Raw genomic sequence first — 10,664 nt, forward strand, 5'->3', positions numbered from 1 at the left:
TAACTTTAGCATGAAATTAGATATCTTTTTGTGAAGGGAAAGGGTTTCATTTATAGGCTAAGGGGTGATGAGATGGAGGGTCAGGATGTGAAGATGGAGAAAGGGTGAGGGAGGGCTAAGATCTAAGGGGAGGAGAGCACATGGATTGTGCTTCTTCAAATCTATAGCCTTGTGACAAGTGTCACAAGGGGGTTGGATAGGGGAAGAGGGTCAAGATGGGTGTTCAAAGGGAGTTATGAGGGAGGATAAGGGAGGATGAGGGAAGATGAGTGTGGAAAATGGGTGTAAAAGGTATTTAAGGAGCCTTCAAGTCATGTAAGAGTCTTTAAGGCTCTTGGATAGGAATGCAAGAGGGATAAGATAGAACTTTGACTTTGGCTTGGTTTAGGACTTTCTTAACCCTTGGTTAAAGTTGTGCACGTGCTTAGATAAGGGATTAGGCTCAGCTTAAGAGGGAATTAGGTTGCAAGTGGCATGTTAGAGGGATGCAAGTGGGCTAGCACTTATGAGGTAGGTTAGTTGGTTAAGCAGGCTTAGCATCGATCAATGGGTTGGATTTAGCTAATGGTGGGGATTTGGGTATATTTAGGGGTTGGGAATTGATTTGAAATTATTTATTAGATCAAAGGGGATTTTCGGGATTAAATTAAATAGTTTTATGCACTTATTTAATTAAATAGGAGAATAGGGATTTAATTGATAATTAGACTTTGGATTTGTCATTTGATTTTATCAATTGGGCTATAATTGATTAATTGAATTAATTAACTAGGGGATGACAATAGATTAATTAAATATTAACTACTTAATTAATGATGTCTTAGGAGATGACTAAATAGGATTACTTAAGTGATGTAATTAGATTTAGGTGTCTATAGCAATGTGAGGAAATTCCAGGGGCTCTCACCCACAAGTGAAAGCCTATCGGCAATGATCTAGCAATCACACCTTATAAGGACCCATTTGGTTGTTGGAATAGGATTTAGGAATTGGAATCTAAAATCCTTGATTTGGGATTCTAGAACTTGAAATCCATATTACAGTTTTTGAAATTTATTTAGGGATAGTTTGATTCACACCTAAAAAAATTTGATATGCGAAATTTCTTATTCCAAGCCCATTTGGTTCAAAATATGAATATATGGTTCAAAAATTGAATATAAAAGTTACAATGAGAAAGGCGGTTCATATCTCCAATTTGTTCAAGGACCTATTCACGGTGCTTCCAACTCCACACTTCCCAAAAATGTCGATGTTCATTGCAAAATAAAAATTCAAGAAAAAGTTAAAAGAAATGTGAAAGAAATTAGATATGTGTGGTACTAGTTATTTTATTTAATCCCAACATATGAGTAGGTGCAACAATAGTCAAAAATCTTCCCCCAATTTTAAGAAATTGTATTCATACAAATTTTGACAATAATCTTTCTAATTTCTTCAAGTGGCACCTTCTAATTTTTATAAAATGGCATTCAAAGGGTACACGAAGTAAACGCAAAGGGTATCACTTCTTGAAATGCCTCACTCTCTCGATTACAACTCAATTAAATTTCAAAAATATGTGCAAAAATATGTGCTTCCAAATGGGCATCCAAATGTCAAACCCAATTAAATTTCACTTTAGTTGAAATCCTCATTTTCAAAAAATGGGATTTAAAATGGGAATTAAAATGTGAATTCCAAATAACAAGTATTTTGAGGGGAGATGGAATTCTTATTTTGGTGGTCAAATAGGGATACTGAATCAACATTTCTCCAAATTCTAATCCTCATTTTGCAAACCCAAACAATTGATTGGGAATTTTTGAGAATTTTGAATTTCAATTCTCACTCAAATTCATGATCCAAACGAGTACTTGAAGGGGTAGTGAGGTTAGGAAACCATCATCAAAGAAAGGATCCTTTTATATGGTATAATGAACTAGCAATCACACCATAGTGTGCAACAGGTATGCCTCAAAAGTATGGAAGGTCAACAAAGTATCTATTCATGTGTATGTATTTCCCTTTCATCCTATATATGTTGTCTATATAACTATCCATCTCTATTTATCTTCCATCCTCTCACTCTATTTTCACATCCATTTCGAGCTTCCTCCCCCTTCTATATTCCTCTTCTTGTCAATTTCCATCTCCATCTCCATACCTCTTTCTACATTCTTGCTAGCTCTATTTCTTTCTTTCTTTTTTCCTTGGGATGAAAAATCCCTATTAGAATGCTATTTTAAAATCTAACATGAACAACAGTGATTCACCTTAGGAAAAAAAATGTGAAAAAAATTGTGGTAGTAGACATGCATTCTTTTGAGGAAAATGGAGTAGACTAGTGGTAGCCACTATAAAGTTAGAGGGTGTGAGAAAAATATATAGAGATATAAAGTTAGATTGATAAGTAAAGATAGAAAGAGATTAAGATGTAAAGATAAAAAGAGATCTAGAGATTTATAAAGAGAAACATGAAGAGGAAGAGAATGAAAATATATAAAAATAAAAGTCCTCAATTGTGGTTAAATTTTCACATATGTAAATTAATAGTTATTTTCTTGACTTTTATTAAATGATTCCTCAAAAGAATACCTTGTTGTTATGTGAAGGAGAAGTGGTTGGAATGAGAAGGGTAAGGTTTTGATATAATGTAGGTATCTTTGATTTGTATATTAGATGTGGAGCCAAGAAATATATGGTTTTTAGTTTTCCTTTTTTTAACACTAACATATCGTATCCTATCATGCAAATCAAGATCTACCAACAACACTAATGTATCTCCTATGTTTGCATTTATGATGTGTCTCTTTAGTATGGTTGAAGACTCTCTGCTAGTATTATTCATATTTATTCATTGATTTTGTTTGTTATCTTTTGGGGCTCGGCATCTAGTACCTCAATAAGTTAAAGATTAGTTGTTTACTTACTATATTTTGTTGGATGGATATAACTTTCCTCCAACCATGATTCAAAAAGAGTTTCATAATTCATCGAAATACTAAAAATGTCATTTGAAAACATACAGATAGATATATTGAAAGAATTTTGTTTATGCTTACAAAGTTATAAGATGTCAATTATATCTTAGCTCTTTTCAAAATGCATAATTTTTCACAGCCAAAAAAATATTTTCCAAGTTGCATTTAGTTAAGTCTCAATTAATAATTTAAATTATATTTTGTCTAATTCATATATAAAATCTTGTGGGTCACTTCAATTGAATAACTAAAACCAACTATACAAACTACAAACAACACATTTTGATAGCTAGCATCATTAACAAATTACCTATTGCATTATTAGGAAAAGAATGAAGTGCTTAAGTAATGCACTTCTAAGCTTCCAAATTTAACTCTATTTATCCTTTTGAATAAATCTTTAATTAATACTTTATGATCCATTATTTAAATAGTGAGTTAGAAAATATCAAGTGTTTCATTAAATATATGCAAGTGTGAGGTTTATTAAGTGTTCCCAAAACTGAATTTTGCACGTTGAAGCTCTATTATGGAACATCATGTAGGCAAGCTTCCAAATGCAATAGCACAGACTCACTTTAGATACCATACACCATCACTCTTTCAACGCAGATTCAAATGGGAATAATATTAGTTTCATTATCTATGTGAATGAGTGACAACTCTTCCAAACTGTCTGGATTCTCTGTAGCCTTATGAAAATATAAGAAAATAAAGCTAAGGACTTCTTATTGTTGCTCTTATTTGATCCATCAATTATGTCGCTTCTGAATTCAAGAACCTTCTATCCCATTGCATTAAATTTTATTTAGATAGCTCTGGCCAGTGGATGTTTTAAATGAATAATGAAGACATCATCATGGCAGAGCTCGATGTACAACTCTTAGATTCCATCTTCATCCTCCATTTCCCTCAGCCTCTCTGTGAAATCTTACAATACAATCACAATTCCGCACTTGTAAAGACTAACGTCCTCTACCTTTATTTTTTGACTTTATCTGCCATATTCTGCAGAATTAACTCCATTCCTTCTGCTTGTCAGTGCTCACCAAATAGACTTGTGGACCATCATGTTTCTCAGTCACTATTTTATTTGTCTAGACTGCTCTCCATTCATACCCAGTACAACACATTTCTGATTATGATCATCTGTTGAGTTCTGTGGAATCTTTGCTCCATCTGATCCATGTATCTTCCCTTATTGGACTTACAATAGGCTTACTTATGCTATTCCACCTCAAAAGTGATTAAAATGTCTTCTCTACAGTAAATAGAAATTAACAGACACGATCAGTTCAACAGCCATCCATTTTTGAGAAGAAATGTCAACCGTTGTTTGAAGAAGTCACGGTGAGCATCTCATATAAGGGAATGCCTATGGCATAATAAGGAAAATAAGAATTCTTGGAAGGTTGATTTGGAGATGGAAAGATATCTTAGTTCCTATAATTTACAAGGCATTAGAGAAGTATAAAAGAGTCAAACTTATAAAATAGGTAAAAAATACTTTCCTAATAAACCTTTGGTTTGATAAAAATTGCAATTTACCTAAAAAAAAGTTGAGAAAGAGAACAAAAAAGAGTACAAGGAGATGTTAAGAGGTAAAAATAATCTAATGTTAGAATGAAAAGGATAGAGTTGATCATCTTAGGTAAACAAATTCTCAAAAAGTTCTAGAAAGAAATGCAACAAAAAGGAATGCAGAAAGAAAACGACATCACAGGGCCCCAATGGCTTGAATACGCAAGGATGTTATAGGAGTGTGAAAAGGATAAACATAGACCTCCAATAATCAAGACACAAACAAACTTTTTAATATTGAAGACATCTTCCGAGGCATAAAAAAAATTGGAGGGGGGAAAGACCTAAGACATTAATGAGATGCAAGTTGAACATCTAAAATGGGGCAGTGATATCTTGTCACCTCATATTTATTAGATCTTTAATGATGTCAATAAAGAGGAGTTCAACGAAAATTGGAAAATTAACATGGTGATCCCTCTCCATAAAAGTAGAGACATAAATAATCCATCAAATTGTCGCAATATTATGATTAACCTCACCTTGGGAAATATCTTTTGTAGCATGGTTGAAAGCAAGATTGGTTGAACCAGAAGGTAAAAGAGCTAAGGGATAGGTAGGGTTTAGACCAAAAGACTTTCATTGTTGATCATGGTGTTACACGAGGATTCTTGGTTGAAAAAATATGGAACACATAGGGTGTGGAGGATTTTTGTTGCTTTGTTGACTTTAAAAGGCCTTTGACACAGTGTCACATGATAAACTTTGGCTTAGAATGGAAGGAACAAAAAATTCATATTGGACTTAGAGTTGTGACACATAGACTATGTGAGCAAGTCACAATTAAAATTATGGAAGGGGTGTCAGAGAGCTTCGACAATGATATAGGTGTCAAACATGGATACCCCCTCTCCCCAACCTTGTTGGGATATATATTGATAAGTTAGAAGAATGTTTAGACAAGAATAATGGTGATGGGGTTCAACTAGCTAAGTATGTAATTAAGCTATGGAAAATCAACAAAGTAACAAAAGGCCTTTTGTTGCTTTGTGTAAACTATGGAAATTATCGTTGGCCTAAGTTGATCATGGAAGAAAGGCTTGACATAAGAAATAACTTGTAGATGAAGTAAATCAAATGACTAGAAAAATGGAATGTTAGTATGCATGAATGTCTAGATAACAATTATGGAATAAAAATGTTCGTGAATGGAAAATTTTGGAGTCTCATATGATAAAAAAAAAATAGACACAAAAAAGACTATTATATCAAAGAATTTAACCTAATGAGAGACCACGAGGAGAAAATATACATAGGAGCATATATGAAATGGAGAGTTAAAATGATCATAGTGCAACTTAGGATGAGCTCTTGTCATTTGAGGTGTGAAATAGGTAGGTGGACGATACCAAAGGAGGAGTGGGAGGAGAGAGAAATGTTTTTTCTACAACACATGAGTGGTGGAAACCTAGCGACATTTTCTTGTGGAATGCCCAACATACAATGACATTTGCTCCAATTATGGGGATATTCTAGAAACATGCAATTTAGGTACTCTTTTTTAGGAAACATGACTAGATAGGACAGCAAATTTAGTGATCAAAATTCATTATCAAACAAAAAACTTAAAGAAGCAACTTCAAAAGGCTTAATTTTCTTGCACCCTTTGTCTAGGGGATGTGTTTTTTTTCTAGGTGGTCTCATAGGCTACTTTGGCCTTGCAAACATTGTTAAATTCATTAATTCATTCAACCAAGATTGCAAAGTTCTATAAGATGATTGCATAGGGGAAGGGAATCAATAATGTGTAGGATCTAATACCTATGTGTGTTGTTAATTGATAAGTTAGGAGTTCACACCAATGTCAATGATTTCACACCTATGTCAATGACCAGTTGAAAAGTAAAATGAAAAGGCTATGTTTAATAATTTAGAATATTATATATCAATTAATGAGAATTAATTCTTTTTGTATATATGTGTGTGTGTGTGTGTGTGTGTGTGTGTGTGAGAGCGAGAGAGAGAGATAAAATATTAGGTTTCTTTCTTGTCACACAATATTCATCTTATTGATAAGTCCTAGTGTTAATTAAAGAGAGTTTCTTCGTGTAAAAATATTGAGTGCGATGACTTAAACACAAAACATGTCTAGTCATATACATATCATCAATTTACCCTTAAATGAGGTTTGAAACCTCAACCACAAACCACAATATAGTCAAAAAAATTCTAACATGGAGATACACCAACCCATGACATATTGAAAGTTGTCACTACAATGCAAGTATGAAAACCTCTATTGCATACATATATATGACCATGACCACTCTGAGTGTCCATTTGTTTGGTGGAATTGGGATGAAAATATCATTGTTAATTCCTTTAATTGATATATTAGATTTTTTTTCCAAAATATAAAAAAGGAATAGGGATTTGTTAATTTGCATTTACCCTCAAAACTAGCATTTTAATCTTCTATCTAAAAAAATAGAATTGGAAAATGAATTCCAAATTCACTTAAATGGGAAATGGGGGTAAATCAAGTAGCTTGTTAATTTTTCATGTCTACCTATTACCCTTTGTTCTATTTTCACATCATTTCTAACCATGAGATGATCAATATTGCACTCAAAACTGATTTTTTTTTGTCATTGCAAACTACAAGATGATTGTGGTAGGCATGGATGCGTCGCATACAAAGACCTATAAAATAAGTATTTTGATGTTGGGTCTTGGCCAAACCATATATGTGCTCCTAACTTTTGACAAATCAACAAGAAGTTACTACATTATTGCCCAAGCATATGCCAACACTTAGGAAGCCCCATTTGACAACACCACCACCACTATCATCTTTCAATACAACAAAGGAAGCTCCCTTGTTATGCTCTAACTTTCCTTGTATAATGACACAAAAATCACCACCAAGATTTCCTCAAACCTAAGGAGCTTGGCCTCACAAGACTGCTTTATTTTTTTTTCCTCGTAAAGTAGATGAATGTCTTTTTACGTGATGGGTTGGGACTCATTCATTGCCCAAATAATTCTTGATGGGGTTTCAATGAACAAGGTTTGCAATGATTGTGAATAACCACTCATCTGTACTCCTCATGGCTACCTCAATATTGCAATCCCACCATTTTAGCACCAAAGGAACGTTTTCCAGGGGCTTCCCTGCCTCCTGTATAGTTTAATACACTGGAAAAACATAAGCAAGAGCATATGGTCTCCCATGAAAACCATTATTGTGAAAGTACATAAATATAACAAGTCATTGCAAGTTATTCTTCGCGGGACAAATATCTTCATGGGTGAAAGGCATCCAATCCATCTACATGGATATGAATTTATATAGTTGGATTAAGATTCAACAATTGCAATGCAACAACATGTTCATTGAAATTCAACTTGGTATCATCTCATGCATCTTCTCACTAGTTAAAAACTAATTTAAAATAAAATAAAATTAGATGGTATTCTAATTCTAGATTATGGAACCAAACACACATAAAAATGCATCTTCTCACTATGAATTCCAAGTGAACAAAATGGTTTCAACTATATTCTAGCATTATTTAATTCCACCAAATGAACATACCCTAAACTATTAGATTAGACATTGTCTCATTGTTCTAGCCAACTTATTTCCTCATTCCACCTCACACACGCATCTTGAGCCCTCAAAATTAGGGCAAAGACACACCAATAATTTTTTTGATACACTCAATTTACTAAGCTAAACAGTTGCAATACAATAATATTTGGAGAATGCATTCAAGCAAATGATAAATGATATTACATTAGTGTCATATGAGGGGAATCGTGACTAGTTCCATTTGTGTGGTTGTGTCACCATCACAACTAACACAGTCAACCTCCCTCAACAACAATGTGATAGGTTGGAACATTTAAAATAGTTTTAAAAGTCTAACTAATGTTCTCACTAATAACTTGCACAATTCAAACTCGCAAGAGGTGAACAATTATTTAACTAGCTTGTTGGGTATCCATCTTAATATAATGTTACAAGGTTCATATTTCATGTTGATCAACATCCTAAGTCAAACCCTAGTATGATAATATTTTCAACATAACATGTTAGATTGGTCTAATGATTAACTAAGGAATTAATTAAAGGTCAACACTAATTTGACAAATTTAATAATTAGTTATGATTTAATAAATCATTTTATCACTTCACGAATAATTGAAAGGTCCAATAGATGCACTTACATTCAACTTCATAATAGTTTCCATATTCTATAGTTCCATTATGGTTGAGTCTAAAATATTAGTTTCCTAAGGTGTTCTTAATAGTTAAATTTTAATTTGGATAATTAAAGGTTATATCAATGTCATTAACAATTCGATAGATATGTTTAGGTGAAAAATGAAAGAGGGTAAAATAGGGCCTAGGATTCCACTTTTCATAATAATAAAGTATTATATATGTATGTGGGATAAGGAGTATTTACAAACCCAATACATCCTGAATTTGAATAGGATTAGCAAGACCCAAATAGAGGAATGGATGTCAATGCTTAGTTTAAATTACTAAAAGGAATATATGATGCAAAAAAAATGTTCTTTGTCCTATGTGTGATGCGTGTAAGTGTAAATGCAAAATTGAACTAAATGCCTAAATAAGATGTGAAGTGTGAATCTAGATGCTTAATATAAGTAAACAACTTAATGAAGATATGAAATTGTGTTTAAACTATGAATTGAATTAAAAGATAGAATACTCGCCTTGAAATGTGTATAGAGAGATAAGTTTTTGCTCCAAAAAGTGTGGATTTAGACCTGTTACTGAAAAATTGATCATCAATCCATTAATGAAATAGAAAACCAAAAAAAACTCAAATTTTGATTATTTTGCCAAGGTCTTTGGAACGGGTCAACTTGGTGGAAAAGCATCTATGACACATTTCACGAGGTCACTATTTTCCTAGGGTACTATAAGTAGAAAAACCTAGATTTTTTTGAAAGCTTTCAAAGAGTTATTTTCAAATGTGCAACCAAAAAATTGTTATCCTATCCTTGTACATAGAAAATTTAGATTGTTATTTTTGGTTTGATGAGGGATTTCCTTGGTCAAGCCTTAGATTGAGGAATTTACCTTGAATTGAAATGTAAATGTATGTAAGGAAACAAGATAAATGCAAGTAGTTACCTTGCTTGTAAAACCCCATATCAATAAGGATTTTGCCTTGTTGTATATTGTAGATATTAAATTTTGCATGTAGAAAGTAGGATATCTCCATAATTGCAATGGAGTCATGGATGTAAATGTGCATCAATGAATAAGATGATAAATGCCTCAAATATCCTTCCTTGATGATCAACAAATGTTAGATCTCGAAGAGGAAATGCTCACAGAGGATCCTTGAATACTTGATTAAAACCTCCTTGCTTGAATGTCTTGAACTTGCATGTGAACTTTCTATCATGAAGGTGTAGGTATAAGTATGGTGTAAAAATGAAGATCCCAAGCCTCCTTATATACCATTTTTTGGGTAGGAAAATAATTCAAGACATGTGGGGTGAATTCATGAGGAAGAGATTGACCTATTATAGAATAGGTCAACTTGGACAACTTGTTCCCAAGGAAGGGTCCAAAAAGAACACCAGAAGGTCTCAAAGGAAGTGCACACATAATTGGGAAGAATGGAAAGATATAGGGAAAAAAACACATTGAGCATAGGTCCATCCATGATCTATAAGGTCTCTAAAGAATGAGTGCTAAAAGATCTTAAATGATGGGTGCTTCTATTTTAAGATAGTACATTTATCCCCTACTTTAGTGGGAGTGTGAGTTACCTCAAGCTCATGCTAAAGTAGATCAAAAGAAAAAAATTGACCTCATCATGACTAAGGAGATGAAGAAACTACCAAGCCCCCAATATACTTGAGTCTTTTTCATAACCAAAATCATAATGTGTGTGTGTGTGTGTGTGTGTGTGTGTGAGAGAGAGAGAGAGAGAGAGAGAGAGAGAGAGAGAGAGAGAGAGAGAGAGAGAGAGAGAGAGAGAGAGAGAGAGAGAGAGAGAGATGATCAACTTGGCCATTAAGGTTTGTGTTCCTTATTGTGAACCACACTAAAGAGATAGGATTAAATCACCTAGTGAGTTTGTGTGCCTAATAGTTAATCCCATGAAAGAAAAAGGGGGTAGGATCAAA

Source organism: Cupressus sempervirens, chromosome 10, assembly GCF_028749045.1.
Source record: "Cupressus sempervirens isolate cs-2001-9-10 chromosome 10, ASM2874904v1, whole genome shotgun sequence".
Classification (NCBI taxonomy): domain Eukaryota; kingdom Viridiplantae; phylum Streptophyta; class Pinopsida; order Cupressales; family Cupressaceae; genus Cupressus; species Cupressus sempervirens.